This window comes from Pogona vitticeps, chromosome 1, assembly GCF_051106095.1.
Source record: "Pogona vitticeps strain Pit_001003342236 chromosome 1, PviZW2.1, whole genome shotgun sequence".
In the NCBI taxonomy this organism is placed as follows: Eukaryota; Metazoa; Chordata; class Lepidosauria; order Squamata; family Agamidae; genus Pogona; species Pogona vitticeps.
The window spans coordinates 270635381-270660022 of NC_135783.1; the positions used below are offsets into that span (position 1 = coordinate 270635381).

Sequence of the window (24642 nt, forward strand, 5' to 3'; positions counted from 1 at the left end):
TAAAATGGACAGGAATGGGCGAATTCAGCTCAGATGATTATCATATCTACTATTGTGGACAAGAATCCCGTAGAAGGAATGGAGTAGCCTGTGGGGATTTTGTAGTTTAAAGTTCCATCTTGTGGCTATTAAGGGATACATCACTGGTGTTTAGCATAATCAAGTTAGTGTAGTATAAAGATGCATTGTTCTATGATTCTCTCTCTGCGCAGGCGTGGAATGCCTTAAGACTGATAACCACACGACGCCTCTATGGCCAAATTCTTATCTTATGCTAATTTTGCTTGTTTTGCGTGCTTAATAAAAACGTCTGGGGGGAAGAAGGTAGCCATCTTCTTCTTCTTCTTCTTCTTCTCTACCGGTACCTGAATACTAACAAGATAAAGTCTGCAGTGTCTTTTTTATCAGAGATCTCTCCCTGGTTTTCATGCAACTGCTGCTTGGCTGGCTTCCAAGCAGGGTTCCCTGGGGATTTCCCCACATTTTGGCGGCCCGTGTGAGGCAAGAAGCACGGGACAAGCTGAGCAACGCAACAGCGCGGCAATTCACACTGCCCTCGCCCTGCAAGGGTTCCAGATGTCACACATCCGCAAGGATCCCGGGTGAGTGTTGAATTTGTCAAGTTAGACACCTAGCCTCCTGGCAACATGGGGAGCTTTGTATCTAATCTTCAGGAAGTACAGAACCTCCACTTCTTATTAAAAAGGAATGGTCACACGACCACACGCACAGAAGTGGAAGATTTAGTTCATACTATTCGGGATGTATGTCCCTGGATCCCCGAAGAAGGGACACTGGACCTCAAGGAATGGTCTAAAATAGGCAGCTGTTTACAGGGACATCCAAGAGTTACAGCAAAAGTGCTTTCTACATGCTGCAAAGTGCGTACCAGCCTTCAAGGCTTGGCACCACCACGGAACATTCTTTTCGACCAAGAATTTGAAAATAATCTGTTCAAACAACTCCCTCAAATTTTGCCTCCCCTTCCTCTCACACCAGCCCCCTCGGTTCCACTGCTGGACTCTTTGTCTCATTCTGCCCAGCCAACCGAGCCTCAGCCTGGGAACACCTCAGCATTGTCTCCCAGTCCTGCCATTCATCAGGCAACTGAGAACAAAATTTCTAACTGTCCTTTAATGGATACAATGGGTGCTGCTTTAGAAACTGCTTATCCTGGCGTTCAGGGAACACAAGCACAGGCACAGGGAGATGCCGCAGCAGTTTCTCATAGTTCTGAACTGCTCCCATATCAAGGCGTCCGCGAACTGCAACTCAGTCTCAAGGACAAACAGACACAGACTCTCCCGGAATCCTCATCTGCCCAACGGCTGGCCCCTAGTGACTGGAGTAGGGGTCTCCTTCCACCAGCAGAAGGACTCATTTGCCTTCAAGGATGGCATGATTTAGCAACTAAGCAAGCAGAAATTAATGCTGTTGGTTCTGTACGTCAGCCAATTATTATGGGAGAAGGTATATTCACTGCTGCTATTCAAGTCCGTCTCATGGACGCAGTTCTCAGTCAGCCAAGGGCACATGGGAAATGGGACCCAGGGAAATGGGACCCAGTGCCGCCCCCAGGCCGAGAGAGAATAATAGGGGATCTGCAGGATTCATGTGATGTCACCGGCTGGTATACAAAAGAAGCTTTACAAGCATGCCATGTGTCTTGTGAGAAATCAGAAGGGGAGGAGGAAGAAAATGTAAGGAGGGCAGCCCAACAGGAGGCCTGTTTTGAACTGCCACAATGGGTCTATGTTTCTAAAGCTAAATGTGCTGCTATTCCTCAAGGCTACACTGTTCTGGTTTTTACATACGCTGATTTTGTTTGTCTCAGCTTGAATGTTGTGCCAGGACTGATAACTCGCATGGCAAACATTCAGGTTTGGGTGAAAAATCCTACTCAGCTGGACAGTCATAGCTGAGAAAGATTGCCCCCCCACCTGGCCAGTAAGAGAGAAAAATGCGTATGGGGTGGGAGGAGGTGAGCCAACTCCTTAAAGCGCTTCCCCCATCACCTTCCAATCTGGAGAAAGCATTGTTACTCTCAAGCCACTTGTAACATCCTGGACACTATGTTCCATGTTCTTCCTAGAACTACAAATTCTATCACACCTTGCATTGCTTAGCAGTTTCCTGAATATCTCAGCGTGATGGGACCTGTAATCTCATCCACGGATTCAGTGCAGCCTGCTAGGACATAAAGTCTGTATTGTTTTCTGTGTCTCTGTGAAGTAGCAAATTCAAGGTCCACACCTGGCACAATGCCCAGACTTAGTTCTCTCCTCTTATCAGCGATTCTGGGCGTTCTGCCAAGAGAATGCCATTGTGTTCGGACAGTCTAAATGGAGAATCATTTGGCAACCTACAGTCTTCTTGCAGAAGGGTTTTTTTGCAGCCCACAGAAAAATCAACAGACTGGGCATAAACTTTTGCATCTATACCTTTGAGATATCAATTGGGCGCATCAGTTTTGGTATTGTCTACTAATGATCTCTCACGGTTGTTCTCTGCACTTCCTGGTTGTTCATGTTATGCTGGTAACTTCATCGATGAAGGCTTCTTACAGCTGATCTCTCAGCAACTTCGACTGCAAGCTCGCTTGCCTACTGAGAGCATTCCTCTTTCATGTGCTATCTTAGCTACGCCATGGCTGTCAATTGCAGTTCTCTACACCCCTGACAAGGATAGGATCACAATTGTTGAATGGATGCACTTGCCACACACTCCCTTGAACTTGTACTCCTGTGTTAAAGCAGTTGCAGATTTGTTTTGCCAAGGCATCGTTCCAGATGTTGCCACAATTGTCAGGGACGTATTAACTCTATTTTTCTTTTCTGCAGGGTGATGTTGAACTCTCCAAAAGACAAGCGCCTGTTTTCCTGTATTTTTTATCAATTAACCACTTGTTTTTCCACAGACGCTTTTTTCAGACAGTTTGCCTTTCCAAGGTGTTGCCACGTGGCAGCGTTTGAACTTTTTTCTAATGATGAGTTTTACTTTGTTGTAGACACACGTTTATAAGCTTTTTAGGCATTTGCTTTTTTTTAATATCTGTCTCCTTCCATAGATAAGGATTTGTTTTCACTGTTTTCCTGACTTTGTTACTTTAAAGCAGAACAGCATTCTGTTCCATTGCCCATATATGTTCCCACCCTCAACTTCTTGGATTTTTTACTGAAGGGAATGCTGTTGCTGATTCAGCTTTCAAGCAGAATTCATGTGCTTTAGTTTTTTTTCTGATCCTATTTGCTTCTCATGACATGTTTCATTACTCTGTAAATATGTTTCACAGAATGTTTTCTATCCCAATGACTCAGGCAAGAGACATTGTAGTTGGTACGTGGATGTCACACAAGTGTAGGTTTTTGCCTAAATTACATTTGACTGTGGATACATTTTCTGGGTTTATTTGGGCATCTCCTCTTCATGGAGAGACTGCAAGACAAGTTATTCAACATTACATTTGGAACAATTGCTGTAATGGGCCATCCTAGGCCTGAAGACTGGACAATGGACCTGTCTATATATCATCTGCCTTTCAAGAATCTTATGTTCAATGGGGACTCTCACTGAAGCATGAGATTCCTTTTAATTCCACAGGGCAAGCAATTGTGGAAAGAGCACACTTAACGCTTAAATTTCTTTTGCAGAAGCAAACCTCAGGCAGAGGGGTTTCTGGGTCAGATTGTTCCTATGGTTGTTGCAAAAGTTCTGTATACTTTAAATTTTCTGCTTTTTCCTCATTAACAGGGTTCACAACCCAAGTTAAAGTTCATTTCAGGGCAGAAGAGCAACTTCCTCGACCACCTGAGTGTAAGGGATCAGTTCTCTTGGTCACCTGGGGACAAGGATGCTGCAGTTGCACTGGACAAAGGCGCTGTTTGGATCCTGGCAAGATGGTGTGTATCTCTGCCATCCGACTCCTAGGACTGCTTGAACTGTTCTTGGTTCCACGTATTTCTGCTCCAGACAATCAAGGCAATTCTTGGGTGCAACATGCTCAGTATATATTTGATGTTCATGGACAGAATGTTTCTCTTTTATATGAATCATGAGCTCATTGCCTGGTCTTATTGATGATCCAACCTTAATTCTTGCCTCTTTGCAAAGTATTTCAGAACATGGTCAATCTGAACTTCTTTTCCATGCTGTTCCTCCTACTTCTAATATTTCAAAGGTTCAATTTACGCACCACATCTGAGCTTTGTGTTTCTGTTGTATTCATGCAGGGAACTGGCCACTACACGAATCATGGTAGCTCTTGCAGAGTGAAATAGACTAGTTAAAGCAGCTTTCAGTTAAAGCATCGCTAATTGCTTGCACATACTTATACTATGTTTTATTGTAATAGATACTCAAAGTATTATTTGCTTCCATAACTTGCAGCTTTCAATTGAGCATATATTAGTTGATTTGAGTGATACCATTATTACCAATAATATTAAAACTTCCCTATGGGATGGCTTTGCATACTACTAATGCATGGTATTATTTTACTGAAAAATTGTATTTGCCTTATGCTTGTTTTAAACAATGTATTCCTTCATTAATTAATGTTTTCACTAAGTGATATCAAACATCTGTACAATCAATGTCTTTATCTGCTAAGCAATTGTATCAATTCTAATATCATGTGTTCCTTTCTAGAGTAGGTGATTTTTATGGTGAGGCTGATGCACGATATACAGGTTGAAATGACATGGCTGTTACCCTCCATCAATGAAGAGCTTCCATGGACTCAGAAACCATCAGGAGTCTTACTGGCAGCAACTTGCTCATCCAAAATGAAATATAAACGGAGGGAATGTGGGGATTTTGTAGTTTAAAGTTCCATCTTGTGGCTATTAAGGGATACATCACTGGTGTTTAGCATAATCAAGTTAGTGTAGTATAAAGATGCATTGTTCTATGATTCTCTCTCTGCGCAGGCGTGGAATGCCTTAAGACTGATAACCACACGACGCCTCTATGGCCAAATTCTTATCTTATGCTAATTTTGCTTGTTTTGCGTGCTTAATAAAAACGTCTGGGGGGAAGAAGGTAGCCATCTTCTTCTTCTTCTTCTTCTTCTTCTCTACCGGTACCTGAATACTAACAAGATAAAGTCTGCAGTGTCTTTTTTATCAGAGATCTCTCCCTGGTTTTCATGCAACTGCTGCTTGGCTGGCTTCCAAGCAGGGTTCCCTGGGGATTTCCCCACAGTAGCCGTCATAGTCAACAAAAGAGTGGGAAAAGCTGTAATGGGATACAATCTCAAAAATGATAGAATGATGTCAATACGAATCCAAGGCAGACCATTCAACATCACAATAATCCAAGTTTATGCACCAACCAGCATTGCTGAGGAGACTGAAATTGAACAATTCTATGAAGATCTACAACACCTTCTAGAACTGACACCAAAGAAAGATGTTCTTCTCATTCTAGGGGACTGGAATGCTAAAGTAGGGAGCCAAGAGATAAAAGGAACAACAGGGAAGTTTGGCCTTGGAGTTCAGAACGAAGCAGGACAAAGGCTAATAGAGTTTTGTCAAGAGAATAAGCTGGTCATCACAAACACTCTTTTCCAACAACACAAGAGGCGACTCTATACATGGAAATCACCAGATGGGCAATATCGAAATCAGATTGATTATATTCTCTGCAGCCAAAGATGGAGAAGCTCTATACAGTCAGCAAAAACAAGACCTGGAGCTGACTGCGGTTCTGATCATCAGCTTCTCATAGCAAAATTCAAGCTTAGACTGAAGAGATTAGGAAAAACCACTGGGCCACTCAGGTATAATCTAAACCAAATCCCTTATGAATACACAGTGGAAGTAAAGAACAGATTTAAGGAACTAGATTTGGTGGACAGAGTGCCTGAAGAACTTTGGATAGAGGCTCGTAACATTGTCCAGGAGGCAGCAACGAAAACCATCCCAAAGAAAAGGAAATGCAAGAAAGCAAAGTGGCTGTCCAACGAGGCCTTAGAAATAGCAGAGAGGAGAAGGGAAGCAAAATGCAAGGGAGATAGGGAAAGTTACAGAAACTTGAATGCAGACTTCCAAAGAATAGCAAGGAGAGACAAGAGGGCCTTCTTAAATGAACAATGCAAAGAAATAGAGGAAGATAACAGAAAAGGAAAGACCAGAGATCTGTTCAGGAAAATTGGACATATTAGAGGAACATTTTGCGCAAAGATGAACATGATAAAAGACAAAAATGGGAGGGACCTAACAGAAGCAGAAGATGTCAAGAAGAGGTGGCAAGAATACACGGAGGAATTATATCAGAAAGATGTGGATATCCCGGACAACCCAGACAATGTAGTTGCTGACCTTGAGCCAGACATCCTGGAGAGCGAAGTCAAGTGGGCCTTAGAAAGCCTGGCTAACAACAAGGCCAGTGGAGGTGATGGCATTCCAGTTGAACTATTTAAAATCTTGAAAGATGATGCTGTTAAGGTGCTACATTCAATATGCCAGCAAGTTTGGAAAACTCAACAGTGGCCAGAGGATTGGAAAAGATCAGTCTACATCCCAATCCCAAAGAAAGGCACTGCCAAAGAATGCTCCAACTACCGTACAATTGCACTCATTTCACACGCTAGCAAGGTTATGCTCAAAATCCTCCAAGGTAGGCTTCAGCAGTATGTGGACCGAGAACTCCCAGAAGTACAAGCTGGATTCCGAAGAGGCAGAGGAACTCGAGACCAAATTGCTAACTTGCGCTGGATTATGGAGAAAGCCAGAGAGTTCCAGAAAAATATCTACTTCTGCTTCATTGACTATGCGAAAGCCTTTGACTGTGTGGACCACAGCAAACTATGGCAAGTTCTTAAAGAAATGGGAGTGCCTGACCACTTTATCTGTCTCCTGAGAAACCTATATGTGGGACAGGAAGCAACAGTTAGAACTGGTCATGGAACAACTGAGTGGTTCAAAATTGGGAAAGGAGTACGGCAAGGCTGTATATTGTCCCCCAGCTTATTTAACTTATATGCAGAATACATCATGCGGAAGGCTGGACTGGAAGAAACCCAAGCCGGAATTAAGATTGCCGGAAGAAATATCAACAACCTCCGATATGCAGATGATACCACTCTGATGGCAGAAAGTGAGGAGGAATTAAAGAACCTTGTAATGAGAGTGAAAGAGGAGAGTGCAAAAAACGGTCTGAAACTCAACATCAAAAAAACTAAGATCATGGCCACTGGTCCCATCACCTCCTGGGAAATAGAAGGGGAAGATATGGAGGCAGTGTCAAATTTTATCTTCCTGGGCTCCATGATCACTGCAGATGGAGACAGCAGCCCTGAAATTAAAAGGCGCCTTCTTCTTGGGAGGAAAGCGATGACAAATCTGGACAGCATCTTGAAAAGCAGAGACATCACCTTGCCAACAAAAGTCCGAATAGTCAAAGCTATGGTTTTTCCTGTTGTGATGTATGGAAGTGAGAGCTGGACCATAAAGAAAGCAGACCGCCGAAGAATTGATGCCTTTGAATTGTGGTGCTGGAGGAGGCTCTTGAGAATCCCCTGGACTGCAAGGAGAACAAACCTATCAGTTCTAAAGGAAATCAACCCTGAGTGCTCACTGGAAGGACAGATCCTGAAGCTGAGGCTCCAGTACTTTGGCCATCTAATGAGAAGAAAAGACTCCCTGGAAAAGACCCTGATGTTGGGAAAGTGTGACGGCAAGAGGAGAAGGGGACGACCGAGGATGAGATGGCTGGACAGTGTCTGCGAAGCAACCAACATGAACCTGACACAACTCCGGGAGGCAGTAGAAGACAGGAGGGCCTGGCGTGCTCTGGTCCATGGGGTCACAAAGAGTCGGACACGACTAAACGACTAAACACACAAGAAGACATTAGTTATGGATTTGTGCTTAATTTCCAGCACTGTTTTGTGCGTGGGTAGTTCTTGTTCATGATTCAAAGATGCTGAAAGTAGTATCTAAAGAAGACATTGATGTCAATCCAAGTCTTATGTAAGCTACAAATCAAATAAAGCCATACCATTACAGTTGGGCACTGTATGGTATTAGAAGTGTTTTACATTATCTTCTTTTTAAAATGTATTATTGTTATTATTATTATTTAATACAACAGTTCTTTTCCTTTTCCTTTTGGCTTTGTATTTGCACCACAATTTACATTCACTGTTCTTGTTGTTTGATAATCCTAAAGTTACTTTGTTTGAGAGACCTTTCAAGCAAAGCCAGGGCAACAGATTAGAGATTTTTTCGTCTTCTTGTTAGTGGACAAAAATACATTTAAACAACCAAGGGAGCAATTACTCTTCCACATAATTATTTTTAATGTCTCCTTGGACATGTACAAAATGCCTTTTAGCTCCTTGGGGAGAAAAACTAAAACAGGGGGAAATACTTCTTTTGTTTTTACATTTTGCAGTGTGGGCTTTGCTAAATTTTGTTTTGTTTTTCCATTGTGCAATGCTCACCCGAAGAAACTTCTAAACATCTCAAGGGTCTAATGTACATTGAAATGAACAACAGCTTTCCTTGAAAAATGACCAGCTTTGTAGTCTTTAAGACCTATACTCTGTTTCTTGGGGTTCAACACTTAGGCTTATAAGTCATATGTCCAACAGGCATGAAACCGAATAACTTCATAGAATGAACCTGAAAATCTTAAAACTCTCAGCAGTTGATACAGGAAGTTGTTCCTTTAGACTGGGATGTAGGATCAAGGCAAGAAAGAATTAAAGTACACCAAGGGTAAATAGAATATGTACCAAATCTGAGGGTCAAACTAGATGATATGGGCACTATGTCATGGTTAGAAGCTGGAAAAAAAGTTTCATCATCATGAACCCCTCTGGCCAATCAGACTTGCTGATATAACACATTTTTACTTCCAGGTGCTGAGGCTCCAGTACTTTGGCCATCTCATGAGAAGAGAAGACTCCTTGGAAAAAAACATGATGTTGGGAAAGTGTGATGGCAAGAGGAGAAGGGGACGACTGAGGATGAGATGGCTGGACAGTGTCTGTGAAGCAACCAACATGAATTTGACACAACTCCGGGAGGCAGTGGAAGATAGGAGGGCCTGGCATGCTCTGGTTCATGGGGTCACGAAGAGTCGGACACGACTAAACGACTAAACTACTACTACTATGACAAATCACAAAACAAGGCAAACTAATTTTCAAGTTGGAGGAGGTAAGAAAAGGTCATACTGGGACAAATAGCTATCTTTCAGCATTTAAAGAATCCCCTCCTCTAAGAATGTGCCATCTGATGTGCTTAGTAGGACAGGCCTGCTAATGCACCTCTATAACTCATTCACAAGGTAGTCTGTTGATCTGCATCCCAAAGCCCTGTGGATCTGTGCTCTGTGGCACTGGAAGAAGAAGAAGAAGAAAAGGTAAAAGAATGCTTCAAGGTGCAACGGCGTCTAGGCTGTCATGTATGAGACTGGCTGAGAAAAGAGATCACAGGCAATAAATCTCAACACTTATCACACACCTTCCATCATTTGCAAATTAGGTTCCTTTGTTTTGTGCTTCATTATCAGGAGGGAAGTGCAGGGTTTGTTTGCAAGTACAATCACTCAGTCATGTAATGTATAGTTTGGCCCTAAAACTATTATGACACCTTGTTCTTAACATAACATTAATATGAGAAGAAAGTCCACTACCAATTATACAATTATACAATTCCAGCACACAAATATGTATCTGATTATACACTTTAATAACAAAATGGAAGCTTTTGGCCACAGAGAAAGTTGGCTGAAGAAGCTCATTGATGTAAATGAATTCAAGTGTTCAGTATGTTAGGAGTTAGTGTGAAGACGTGTGAGGTTGTATGACATTGTTGTAACTACTATCCAACAGGATTACATGCCCTCTTTCCAGGCCACTACTGAAAAGTGATGCTACTTTCTTTCTGCATTTCTGGTTTTGATCTTTTGAGCATCTCTCTCTGTGTTACCATTGTGCAACTCATATTTCCTATTGTGAAAACTGGCTAAGAGATTTGAAAATGTGGGTTCCTCAGCATTTCCTTAACAACTGCTATGTGCTTGCTATTGCTAATTTCTTACAGCTGTATAAAACAGATGCAGCTGAAACAAAATGGGTAAGGGAACTGCAAGATGCAGAGCAGCAAGCTTTAAAGCACATTTTCTGTGCTGGAAAGAGTACCTTCCCAGGAAGTATATAATCAATATTGGCCAGTGCAGATGACTAATTAACCAAGAGTAGTTTTCTACCTTAGCTTTTCTTCATCATTTGTATAAATGAACACATGTTAGAACCTTCTCCTCATTCTGAACAGTTTATGACATTATTGGTGTCCGGTTTCAAACATGCATTTTGTGGCAAAACAATTTTAGTCACTTCGCCTATTTCTCATTGACCCTTAGCAATAGTTGCTGTCATTTGGCTTTTAAGAATCATCTACTAGGTCAGAGATGCTATTAACTCATCACATATAGTAGGTGTGTGAGTCCACACATACATAAATCACACATGCACATATGCATACATTCATTTAATTTTAGATATTTAAACAGTGTGGCCAGAATCTTTTCAGGAAAACCATGTTTGTAAGGACAATCGGTCATGTGTTTTAGCATTTTGCTCACAGTCCATTGCATGGCTGAGCATGTGATCAGATGCACAACTGTTGTTCAAGTGTGGTCACAAGGGAGTGCAACTGCCTGCCAGATAGAATTGTTTGCATCATTGCCCTTATGGGATTGCATAAGGCAATGTGGTTGTGCCGTATGTTTTTACTTTATAAATTAACAAAAACAAACGTACCTAGCTACTCAGGGTGGGATCAGAAAGGTGCACCCCTAATGGCACTGGAAAGGGTCACTTTTCAGGGACTGCTCTCTCTTAAAGTGTCCCTTCTATTTGTAGGGGTGAATCACACAAGCCTGCCCCCCCCAAAAGTAATGTTCTTATAGCTGGGCCAAAAAGGTCCATCTTGGACACAGCTCAGGCTGGACGGTGGTAGTCGGGAAACAGATCACATGAGACTGCTCCACAAGTAGTCCAAGTTGTGATCTATTTTCCCATGTGATCAAACCCCATGTTTCATATCTCATGTCTTCCCCATATACCAGAGTTTAGAATTGAATAAAAGGTGCAATGATCTAAGATTTATATAATAGTCAGTCTGTCTCCCGACCAAGGGATGATTTATGGTCAGGAAGAATCGCAATGTGAAGTTTTTGAGTACCTATACTTTGTCTTGTTATTGTATTATCTGTTATATTATGCCATGTAAGCCACCTGGGTTGCCAGATGGGCCATATAAATAAAATAAAATAAAATACCTACCGACCTATATTCTTTGGATCATGAGTTGCCTATGTCTTGACTATTGGAAGCCCATAATGGATTCTTTAATAAAACAACTGTATACACATATACACAGAAAAGGAGATTTTCTATTGCAGAAAGAAGTGACAGGGTGCAGGCTGTGAGGCTTGATCACAGTTATAGTTCAGAGAAGAATGGGAAATCCAAGCCTAATAAAAATTACTCTTTGCCATTACTATGACTGCTTTTTGTAGTAGATAGGACAATGATCCTATGTGTGATGTTACAAGTACACAATATTTGACATGTGTACTAAGTTCCATTGACTATTAGTTGTAATAATGCCTCGGGTGGAAAAATGCCGCATATGGTCATCCTGGAGATTCCCAGAAACTGAAATGTGTTTGTTGCCAAACTCTCTTTTTATAACCCAGAAAAATTTCTGGGCTAGGTAACTGCAAAAGAAAGAACTGAACGGGGATATGAAGAGTGGAGGAACTAAAAAAAGAGGTGGACCAAAAAGAAGGGAGATTGCAGTGCCAAGGGCTGAAGAAGGAAACTGAACAGTGGGGACACGGGAGGTAGGAAGGTATGCCATGATGGATAACAATGAGAGATGCTGAGCTAGGAACTAGGATCTTGCCTTGGGTGCTCCACTATCTAGGTTTTGTTGATTAGAGTTTGTATCAACTGATACCCCATTAGGACATCATGTTGGGACGGTCAATTTGGAGAAGAATAACCAGTTGAAAAAGACAAACTTTACAAAAATGTCTGGTTTCCCAGCTCCTGGCTCTTACATACCACTGCCAATGCTGTATATTATGGAGACTTTAAACAGCCACTACTTTCAGTTCTTACAGGAAGACATAATGAAAAATGGATGCAATTAAGGAAGGGAAGGGAAGGGAAAGGAAAGAGCTTGGATAAGGTGAAGAGCAGTTAGATTATGAACTCTTTTCTTCAGGAACATGATGGGAGCCCCATAGTGTGGGAAACACAACATTAGATTTGACAAAGAGTTGAAATGCGTGCCATGGGGAACAATCCTACATTGCCATGTGGAGCTTGACCTGCATGGCCTAGTTGCTCTTTTCCACCTCTTTAATTATTACAAATCCAGGATCACTAGGAGTTATCCTACTTGATGTAGGAGACTGGAGTTAAGACCCCTTGACTGTATTTCCATGACTGATGTCTCCTCAGTGACAAATATAAATGTACCCTTCAAGGCATGTATTTCCAAATACCTTTGGGTACAGTTATTAGTTTTATGTAACTAAGACAGGGCAGCAAAGCACTGGGTTAGTTTGCACAGGCAGGGTCTTACCTTATTTGTATATGCAGATCAGATTATTAGCTCCTTACAAGAGCAACTTTTACAAAGAGTTTGGTTTTATATTCTTTTTCTGTAGTATTTACAAGCAGTGATCAAGAGGCTGGTGACTTGAAAGACATGCAAACTTCTTAGGGGAGCAGATAGCCTGTCTCTCTTGTCTCCCGTGCTTTTTCACAGAGGGACCAGGGGGCTTGTTACCTTCATGAACACAATCGCAGAAATAAACACCAATACAATAATTATGAACATAAAATATAATTCAATAAAATCATCAAAATTATAAACAGACGCACTTAGATATACTTGCTTACACAACCAAAGTCAGCACAAATGGGTGATATTTTTTCAACAGTAATAATTTCCTAGAAGGCAAACAGTCTTTCCTGCAAGAAAATTCCATAGCTGGCATGCCATCACTGAGAAAGCCTACCACATATAGAGCCCCTTGGTCACCCTCATCAAAAGTAAGACAACTACTGGCTTTTAAGTCCTAGGCTCATTGGTATTAGGGGAAACATTCCACCAAGTATTTGGTCTTTGACATATTTATGGCTCCATAAACTCATACTACCACCTTGAGTTGCTGGTTCTGATGTTTTTCATTTTTTACCAAGTTTGGCATATGTTCCTATTACAGTGGTGCCTCGACTTATGAACGTCCCTACTTACGACCATTTTGAGTTACGACCAGCTCCGGCTGCAAAATTTTGCTTCAACTTGCGACCGGAGCTCTGAGTTCCAACTGGAAAAAAGGCAGGGAAAAAGGTGGAGAATTCAAAGTGCTAACCATTGGTGGTGGAGAGGCTGCTTCTTTGTAGGTCTTTCGCCCCAACGGTTAGAGAGTGTGTGTTTGCAGGGAGACTTCGGACTGCCTGGTTTCTGCTTCTGAGTGAGTACATACAGGGTTTTCTGCAGCGTGGGTTTGGGCTGGGGAAGGTTATGTTTCTGTGCTGTGATATTTTTTAGTGTGTTTTTTTCAGCCCCAGTACGTTCCAGTGGGGCTTGCAGTGTTGTTTTGGTTTTTTTTTGGTGATTTTTCCCCCGGCCGGAACAGATTAATGAGGTTTCAATGCATTCCTACGGGAAATGGTGCTTCGACTTACAACCAATTTGAGTTACGTTCCATCATCTGGAATTGATTAAGTTCGTAAATCGAGGCATCACTGTATACTGGATCGCACCATTAGTTTTTCTGCTGTTTACACAGGAGAAGAGGTGATTTTCCTCTTCTCCATTAGTAGCCATCTGCTCTTCTGTACTCCGTATTAGGCAAATATGGAAGGTCCTCCAACTTGGATATATAGCTTGTGACCAATCCACCCTGTGCCCTTTAGGAGACACTTCAATCTACTTAATCAGAATCTATGATTTTACCTGTTCATTTTTGAGTCTCTGTTTTTGATCTGGGCACAGTGACATATGCCTTAGTTACATCCAGGATGGATTTACTATAATGAGCTCTATGCCTTTTGAAAGTGTTCAGAAAATTCTGCAGGTTCAAAATGCTGCCACCAGATTATTAAATGGGACTGATTACAAGGATAATATAACTCCACTGTTACAGCAGCTCCACTGGCTGCTGGCCCATTTCTGAGCACAATTCAAAGTGCTGGTTCTGACTTATAAAACCCTAAATGGCTTAGCTCCAACCTATTTCAAGGACCAGGTCTCCCTCTATCAGCCTGCTCAGGTGTAAAGATCACCATGGGAGGCCTTTTTCTCAGTTTACCACTGAAATAGGTCTATTTCGTGGGGACACAGAACAGGGCTTTCTCTGTTGCTGCTTCTAGACTCTAGTACGCTCTCCTATGGAGACCAGACTGGTCCCATCATTGCTGTCTTTCCACAAGCAGGCAAAGACCTTTCTCTTCAAACAGTCTTTTTCTTAGTGACTGACTAAGAGGGTGTTTTTTTAGTGAAGCTGTTCTGTTTTTGCTGTGTTTTTAACTACTGTTTTCATGTATTCATTTTAATATATCATATTTATAGTCTTACTCTGTTGTTTTAAGTTGCTTTGCAGTTCAGAAATGTTTCACTCTGTTGTTGCTTTAACAATGGCAATATGGTCTACTACAGTTTATTGTGGTTTTAGTGTATTATTGTCATGTTGCCGTTTTTTTTTTTTAATACATAGACTGCACAGCACTCATAGAACTTTGGTTTCAGAACAGTTTCAAAGTTTGTATGTGTGTGATGGATTACAGCTTTCATAATTCTCAGCCTCAGTAGTTGTATAAGCCATTTCTCTTGTTTCTCATGACTGCCAGATGTTTGGGGTCTTGTGCTAAAGAATTTTCTTAATATAGCCTATTCCCGATTGTGGGTCCCCAGGCAAACCCCATCTTCCCTAACCATCAGCTATTTGGCTAGGGATGATGGAAGCTGTAGACCAACAATAGCAGGGAACTTCCAGTTGGGAAAGGTTCCATTAAGACTTTGTGTGCTCCAGTACAGGTGTGAGGTGAAAGAGAGGGCTTTAAACGAAGTCTTTGTGAGCATCAGGACACAAAGGGGTCAAAGGCAGCACCTCCAAAGAAGAAAGCAGAGGGGCAGAGCTCCAAACAGTTGGGAACCACAAAGGCTCACATCTGCTCTGTTCCCAAGAGTTCCAAACACTGAGAACAGAGATCCTCCAACCTTTTGAAACACATTAAGCAGAAATACGAGTTGCCTCAAATGAGCTAATTCATGGATAAATCAAACTGTCCACATGATGGAGGTACTCGGCCTTTCAATTATCTTCTTATTGGAATTTAATATTTTTGTATCTCATGGGATATGTGATTAACTTGACATTGGTAGACACAGACTGAGACTTTCTAATAGGAGTCTAACTTTTTGTCTAAAGGAAAAAAAAGGAAGTGGTGAGGGAATAATTTCATTCTGAAAGCATGGTCACAATGGAAGTCTCAGTGGTGCAGAATTTATGGAACTCTGAAGTCAGCTTTAAACACTGAATAAATGCAGTATTGACTAGGATTACATTTCCGCTGGCTTTATCTTGCTTTTTCCCCTTAAGTGGTTTTTCAGATACTTTATTTACAATGATCAGCTAATTTATAGTGCAATTTACAAATGTGTTGTAAAAGATATTAATACCATTGAGCTGCAACATGCAGTAAAAAAAGTAAGAAAGCAACTTCAGTGATTTGCTGCCACAACCACAAAAAGCTAATTTTTGGACCTAAATCCAATAGCTAATCCAAATTAGAGTAGATCCATTGAATTAATTGCTGAGTGACAGATACTTTGGTATGGAAATCTCAAAGATTCAGTGGGTCTCTTGTAGCTGGGACAAGCAACTGGATCTAGCTGCTGATGTTTAATACTTGATCTTTGTAAACTTTGTGAACGGAGAAAAGGAAACAAATCAATTCTAATTATATTAAGACACTGGCTTTGCACTGTTTGAATATGCATATATATCATGTAAATATTAAAGTATTGCTATGTCTTTGTTTAAAATTTTGTATTTCACCTTCTTCACCGCAAAAGAAACAAATCACATATAAAAAGGCAGCTAACAATGTTTTAAAGTCTCACCATCATCCTTGAAAACATATATTGAACCTACTCTTCATAAAAATGAAGGGAAAGCGGTATTAATATAACAAACTGGGAGAATTTTAGGAACCAACAGAGAAAACTGGGACAGCATTAAACAAAAGAAACCAGCATCAAGAAACAAAATTCTGGGCTGAATCATACTTTGTATCACTAAAAGGTTATGAACAAGCTTGGGTTTCTCCTGAACTCTTCCTCAGTTAAACCATGTATAAATGATGATATGAAACTTGGAAGTGTGGAAAGAAGAAACAAACAAAGAAATAAATATAGAGCTATCTTCTTCCTCCTCTACCCCCAGGTTTTATATCATTTTCCCTTGAGATCAATTGAGGGAGAACTTGAAAGCTCAACATGCTTATAACTTTGTAACACTCCAATAACTGTATTACTTAATCCAGTACAGTACTCTGTTTCTAAGAATGGACCACATAATATTTAATATTTTGTTGTTGAATCAAGAATTCAGGGGAAGCAGTAGGGGTGAGTGACTTAGATTTCATGTGGAGAATCCATTATGAGTTTTAGTCTGAGTTTTATGGGACCTGTCTAAGGTTCTGAACTTCGGTGGAGGGTAGGGCTCAGTACCTTGGATAATTCCTCTAGTATTTCAACTCAAGTCTGGAGCAGGTTCACTGCCCAATAAAAGCAAAGCACTCAGGTTCCAGGAGGTGAAGGGCTTTTTTTAAAAGAGTCTCATTTTACCAGTTGTCTGGACCAAAAGAACAACTTTGCTCCATCAAACACCATGCAGGTGTGTTTTAAATTTGTTGAAGACAAGAAATAGTAAAACAAGGAAAAATTAGATTTTAATTTAAGAGTTACTGGAAGGTAAACTAGAAACACATGTTTCAGCACATACTGTATTTCAAAACAAGAACAGAACAGAACAAGGTATGGTGGCACATTTAAGTTGACCAGATTTATTTCAGTGGCTGAAATCCTGTTGCTTAGTGTATTAAGTTGCACTAGAGTAGGCTCATTGAAGAAATGGGGAGTTGGTGAATCTATTCCTCTGTAAATTATATTGATTCAAGTGGGCCTCCTCTAGTTGCAACTTCCTTTAGTGTAGTGAGTCAATACAGTTCTTCTAGAGAGTAGGCCAATGGAGTCATTGGAACATATGGAGAACTTGACTCACCAACTCAGTGCTGATTCAATGGGCCTACTGTAGCACCAATTATTGTGCTAAGCAACAGGATTTCAGGCACTGTGAGCTTTCAAATATTTCTTCAAACACTTATTGTCTACTCATGTTTTTGTTAATAATGCTGGAAGAGGCTAAGATGGTCACCTCTTTCAAAAATATTATGTCTCATATTCTTCCTCTATAAATTATTCAGATCTCGTCTTATGAGCATCTGTTCTCATGCAGCAGCTTGGTTGCTAAGTGCTGGGGCAGTGTGAGTGAAGAGAGACAGAGTATGGACTGGGAAATGTTTTCCTTGGGGGAAAAAAGCTTAGGGAGCTCAAGTTGTAATAGGTGTTAGGGTAAATCAGATACTTTATGTGTAAAACTGAAAGTGTTTTTACAATTTCAAAGCAACAACATTGATGAGTGTTTGTCCTAAAGAAAAACTCAACTACCAAATAAGGTATGGCAGGGACTTGAGTTTTATCCAGGATCTGTTGTCCCCCCACCCCCCTTAATATAATTATGAGAAAAAGCTACAGTCACAGGAATTAAGTCGTAAAGTATTAGATGTGTAAAACTGTCTACCCAGAATAGACCTGGGAACAAAGAATCTCACTGTTTTCCAGACTATTGGATATATTTTAGAAAGATTTTGGTAGCCATAAGTCAGAATCAACTTGACAGCACGTAATTATTATTATTAATTTGCTACTTCACTTGTGGCCCTAATGGAAAGATTTTTCCTGACATAAAATGTGGGTGGATAGGAAATGGGGGCATGAGAGAAGAGCCTCAAGAAATGTATTGTATGATGGAAGTTGTCTTGTGTTGAAGGGTACACAACCCTGTCTTGTTTAGGGGATGTTTGGATAAGTTGGCTTCATTTTCAGAAAAATCGGCTCTTGTTCTTATGAAATAATCTGGAAGTAATGCTCAGTATAATGCTACGTATACTCATCTTCTCTATTTCAACCTTTTCAACATCACAATCCTGAGTACGTTTACTAGAAGTAAGTCCCTTTTAGCTAACTTAATTATATAGAACTTACTCTGAAAACACGTTTTCTGCATTGAAAATTCTGTCTTTTTCATTTAGAATTACTTCTAAGTCTCAGGTATTGGATCTTTAATTAAGAGCTTCCTGTTCTTCAGCACAGGGCCCTTTAATCACTCACCACTGCCTTGCAACTAGAACAGTTGCTTATACATGGATGGATGGTCAAAACTGCTTTGAAAATACCTTGTTTGGGCTCAGGAAAGACAAATAAGCTTTTCCTTTTATTTTACCTGTCCTTACACCATGTAATTTATTTCTTCGGTCCGTTAAAGCTATTGGTTTTAGAATGGCCTGCTGAATTCCTGTCATGTTTTTGCTACAGCGCTGTACATTATAATGGGGATGGATATCCTAATGATGGTGACAAAAGATTAGTGACAAACGTTGCACTTGCAAAAGAGGCACCCAACCTGCCAATATTATTAATTTTTAATGTATAGGAGATAGACCTAGCATGAAGGAGAACTATGCTGACCAGAGCTGCTCCCGAGGAACAATCACGCAGAATCAGAAAGACATATTGGTAAACTATTTTTCTTTATCAAAAAAATGATTTGTCAGCAATTTACAGACAGTGATACAGTTAGGTGATTTAAGATTCTGTATATAATGTTCTTATACATGGGCAATTCACAGGACAAATACTGTAGCTCCAAAAGCAGATCTGATCTTCAACAGGAGAAGAGACGCTGGGCAGTATACCCAGGCAATGTAGCTAGCTGTGTACCATTGACTCACGGGATACTTGGGGGAAAGTGATAAAAGGTTGTCCTTGCATTGCAACAACAAAAGTTTTTTTCTGGAGGGAAATGAAAGAGCTGGAAACATGAAGCCTTTCTTGGACAGGTGTTGGTACTTAATCTGATGTGTGTGTGTGTAATGCAGAACATTTATCCTTAGGAACTGTTTGCAGCATATCTTTGCTACAATTAATGAGGCCTTGACTATCTCAAGGACTGCTACAGATGGCTGACACTTACACTGACTCATCAAAATTCTCTCTCCAGCTCTTAGTACTCGTGTTGACTCATCGGAGTGCCTCTAAGCTTTTAAACAGGATTAAAAACAACAACAACAGAGTGCCATTTCTATCATATTTGGAAATTTCCGAGATTTTAAGACTGCAATTTGATATCCATTTATCTGGAGGTAAACCCCCTTAGAATCAGTGGACCGTAAACACTGAGTAGATATATCTACAAATGCACTGTCATGGTCTTTAACTATTATCTTATTAGGTATGTGCCCTGCTTTGGACAAATATGCAAAAATGAACTGAATTTGGTATTTTGTGTTTCTGAGGTCAACACAGGGCATGGTGAAGGTCTGAAAGGTGTGAGAGCATGCTCCGCAGACCCCTCATGTTAAATCTGGCACTGTGAATAGAATTGGGGTAAGAAAACGAAAATGGAAGAAGATGGAAAAGAGTATATTTGTACCATAAAACTACTCTCCCTTGACTTTCCTCCTCCAAAGCCATTTGATTCAATTATAAAAGTCTTGTGAGTGCATCACTACTAATGTTAGATATAGTGACTGGGAAGAGCTGGCGCTGGGCCATAAAGGAGGCTAACCATGAAGAGAAGAGCTACCTGCTGCATTGCCCATTTAAGAAGAAATCAGAGAATCGTGCTCATTGCCCTTTTAAAGTGCATTGCCACTCACTCTCTTCCTGGTGACTGCTGTAAGAAACTCTTTGTGCCTTTCTCTTGAAAGCTGGAAAGGGGGTGGAGGAGTGAAAATAACACAAAACCTGCACTCAGCTCTGCAACTCCTGATACCCACCCAGAAGCTCTCTGCCCTGTTTGAATAATTCACTTTATGACTCTGCCTTGACCTTTGCTTTTTCCCATTTTCAGGAATGGGATCTTCACAAAGAACCAGAAACACACAAATATTACTATGAACTCAGGCAAGGACTGGATTTTAGGGTCTTTGAAAGGGCACATAAAGTGGGTTGGATGGCCATCATACTATTGGAGAGTTCTGGTCTGATACAGGCAGGGAGTGTGGCAGGACAGACGTCTTACACGTCCCTAAAAATTATTGTAGCATTTGCCCTCTAGAAGAAGGAAACCTTGCTTAACAGCAGACTATGAAAGTTTTAATTAAATTTATTGGTCAAGAGGTAGATCAAGAGCTGACTGGCATCACAATTCTTCAGTTTGGAAGCCAAATCCTATTGAAATCAACAGAACTCTCTTTTAAATCATGTATTTAAGATTGACCATTTCTGCAACACAACATCCAGGGAATCCTAGGGTGCTCGGCTCTTTCTGTATTAATTTGAAAATTGTTATTGCAAATGCTGGAATTAAACCAGAACGGTCTTAGACCCACTCCCCCCCCCCCGTGTATTTGAGAAGGCCTGACCACTAATACATTTTCTGAGCAGCCCCTGCTAATCTCTACATAGATCCTGTTGTGCGGCTGAGACTTTTAAAACGTCATATAGATCTGAAAGATGTTACTGATACCTACGCCTATATGAACTCTTACTCACCAGAATCTTGGCTGGGGTTCGCTGCAGAGGGATATTTTATAGCTTTAGGCAGCCTGGTGATTTACGTTCGGTTTTGCCCTAGCAATATGCTAATAAATTTAACAAGACCCTGTAGTACCCTCGTACTTCATTTAAAATGAAGCTCGGTAGAAGGTGAGACGTTGCTGTTGAGAGAGGGGCGGCGGCGGGGGGGGGGCGGCGGCGAAGAAAGGGCCCCGGAGAAGGGAAAGGTGCCGTGCGATCCGCCAGGAGGGGAACTTCGCAGGGCCAGCCTCGTGAAAACCTCCAACCCGCGGAAGGGGAGGAGAGTTCAGTTACTCGTTTGTTTTTCTTAACAACGGCCTGGGTTGCAATCCTAAAGTGGCGGAAGTAAATTCTACTAAAATTAAAATGCCTCTTAATTTTTGTGTGTGTGTGTGTGTGTGTGTGTGTGTGTGTGTGTGTGTGTGTGTGTGTGTGTGTGTGTGTGTAAAAGTATTTTTTTACAAAAAAGGGAGGCACATTGAACTCAGAACCTTGGACTGAAGGAACACATTCAAAATACGCGTGAATGCTGGGAAAGGGAGTCAGTCCAGTTATCTCAGACCGTTGAATCACATCTCGAAGCACAACCCGATCCTATATATGTTCGCAAGCAAGCAAAGCTTGCCGTCCTATCCTCTTCTAGTCAGAGGTTATCCCCTATACGTCTATATAGGAGTACAGTACTGTACGGCCGTAATCCGGAATCATCGCCGCTGTACAAGAGAAAGTACTATTTGGTGAGCACGTCGGAGTGAACCTAGCTAAATTCCACCCGCTTCGCTTTCTAGAAGAGTGAAGACAGAGTTAAACTCCGTTCCTAAGCATGTTGATTCCAGAGTTATTGAGCGTGGAAGTTTCCATACACGGCTTCAGATCCAAGTATAGCTGAACTGCTGCTCCTGGTACAAACTTTAACTGGTGTATGTCATGATCGCAGAAGCCTGGACCGGCTGCAATGCAGGAATTCCTCCCATTTATGTGCTTTGTGGATATCAAGTACCTAGTCAACACTGTCATCTCCAGAACAGAATCTGTCTCTAGCTACCTACTGTTCTCTCCCCCCCCATGCTGAAACTCGTCCTAATCCAGAAAACCCGCGATGTGTTTTTCCCTTATATTTAAAAAAAACACGACTTCTATTCAAGAATTGCAGCTGAATTTCTTCCTTGGGGAGGCTGTGATAAAGCACATACACTCTTCCCGGGACGGACGTGTTTGTAAGCTCATTTCGAGAAGAATAACGTTCCAGGGAAACAGAGATTACAACACGTTGTGTTTCCCACAGGTGCACAAAAGGCAGACGCCCCACCGCCTGCCCTTTCTTTCTTTCTTTCTTTCTTTCTTTCTTTCTTTCTTTCTTTCTTTCTTTCTTTCTTTCTTTCTTTCTTTCTTTCTTTCTTTCTTTCTTTCTTTCTTTCTTTCTTTCTTTCTTTCTTTCGTCCGTCTCCCCTCCTCCTCCTCCTCCTCCTCCTCCAAAGTTGAATCTGGGGTCACAAATTCTAATTGTAACCCCTCTCAGACTGGAATTCCAGATGGGGTGTTCGGCACTCGGCGCAAAGTCTCAGTTCATCAATTTCATGTGCTCGAGTGTCTGCTCTGGCTGTGGCCCCGACTCCATTCCCAACGTGGCATTAATGCAGAACAAATTGAGACATATCCTCTCGATAATTAGTTCCAGGATTGCCCAAGATTTACGGTAAAATAATAGAGCAGCTCAACTCCACGGAGCCCTTTCCTTTCCTCTCTAACCCCCCCCCCTCGGCCCACTTTTCCTTTTGCCTTCTTCCGCCGAACCAAACCAAGGCGAGGAGGAGAGGAGCGGGTGTGTGTGTGTGTGTGTGTGTGTGTGTGTGTGTGTGTGTGTGTGTGTGTGTGTGTCTGTCTCTCTCTCTGTGTGTGTGTGTGTGTGTGTGTGTGTCTTTGTCTGTGTGTGTGTGTGTGTGTGTGTGTGTGTGCCGTGGGATGGTTCAGCTGTAGAGCCGCCGAGAAGCCGACAAGGAATGGGGGCTCAGAAGGAGACCTGTGTGGGGCTTCTTCGGCTCAGTGACCGCCCCCAGGGTTAAGCAATGCGCAGGGTGTCTCCAGAAATGCAGGATGAGCTCGCTAGAGGGGGACTGGGAAACGACCCATAGGGAAGCATGGGCGCAGTGCTCTGCTCACCACCGTCACTTCAGTCTTCGAACTGCTATTAAGCCCGTCACCGGCAAATGATTCCTGCCTGGGTTACGAAACAAGGAGTAAAATACTGGAATGCAATAAAACTCGAGGTTATAGCAAAAGATAGCTTGCAAAGTGAGAGCCTGCTGTGAGTCCACTTTACGAAGCTAGGTGTTCAAAAGGCCTGGGCCAATGAGCACTGTAAATGACTTCTTCTCCTCTTTAACACCAAACAGGTGCTAAAGGGGACAGGGACCCGGCCTCTCTAGGGATGCTATTCTACCGCCAAGGTACCACCACCCAGAAGGCCTTCCCCATAGCAGCCACCGCCAACTTGACTTTTTCTTGGAAGGAAATGTGAAGAAGAACTTCCCTTGAAGAGGAACTGAAGGCTTATGTCCCTGCTCTAGTGCTTTATAATATTTTGTCAAACATGCAGGCAGGATACTAGACAGAATTTTTTTAAGGGGGGGGGGAGGGAAACCGACCCCTAAATACTAGATTTTTTTTTCCCAGGGAATTCAGGCCCAATTGTAGTCTGGTGTACATTGGATTGCAACGATTTCCCCGCAACGACATAGGTAGAGGAAAGGTCTACTGATGGCATAATCTCTCCTCCAATGCCAGAGGCAGTATAGGGGGGAGGAAAGCTGCAGAGCTGATTACGATTATGGGGGAATGGCCCTTTTGGGCAAGCCAAGCACAAGACCCTTTCCTTTCATTGATTCAGTGGGCATGGGGTAGCAGTCTCATATTCTTCAAAGCTTGATTCGTGTTTACTTTTTTCTTCTTCCAACAAACACCCCAAGTTTAAGCTGGGAGTAAAAATCCAAAGAGGATTTACTCCTAAATTTTCCAAAAAGGCAATTCCAGGATGCAGATTTTAAATAAATGCTTCCATGAGCTATCTACAAGTGAGATAGCATAAACACAGATGCAACTCCCCATGTATTTATTCCTGCGGGTCCCACTGTGTCCATTTAACTATGATAAGCAGTCACTTTCCTTCGGTGGCATTTCTTACAAGCATCCGGGAGTGCGGTTTGTCTGAACTGTGGATTTTTGGTATTGATTTTCCCGATGAGTTTGCCTCCCTCACCTGTCATTTTTCCGTTTAACGCGTTTGGGGTGGAATGGGGTGGGGGGAGAGGCCTTAGAACACAACCTTATACTTGCCAGCAGTATGTCCTGGTCTGCTCAAACTCACTCATATGTAAAAGAACAGACTTTTCACTCGAGAGAAGACAGGCATAGGATCGCACCGTCCAAGGCTTTTTTTTTTTAAAAAATGGGAATTCTTCCCAGTGAGCCTTCCTTTCCAGCCAGTGTGTGTTGAGGTCTGCAGCCCGAGGATCCGACGCCGAAACTCCAGTCCTCCCACTGCTTTCCAGTGAGTCAGTTCCACTGAATTCAGTGAGAGTTACAGTATTCCCAAACAGGTATGAGCTAGGATTGCGCCCTTCGCGTGATCTCCGCAGTGCCTTCCGGGCTTTGGCGGTATCATCCCGGCCCATAGCCCCTTCTCCCACCCTGGCTTTCTTCCGGGTCCGCTCTTCCTCCCACCCCACAACACCGCAGCGGG

The 24642-nt window shown here is 41.9% G+C and overlaps 1 long non-coding RNA gene across 1 annotated transcript in view; it reads right to left on the minus strand.

Moving 5' to 3' along the window:
- The window catches only part of LOC140703116 (uncharacterized), a 71433-nt gene extending 48676 nt beyond the window's left edge, over positions 1–22757 (minus strand). Inside the window, exon 1 of the long non-coding RNA XR_013540903.1 lies at positions 20880–22757. This is a non-coding gene — a long non-coding RNA (uncharacterized LOC140703116). The remainder of the gene's footprint in view (positions 1–20879) is intronic.
- Positions 22758–24642: the final 1885 nt, after the last annotated feature.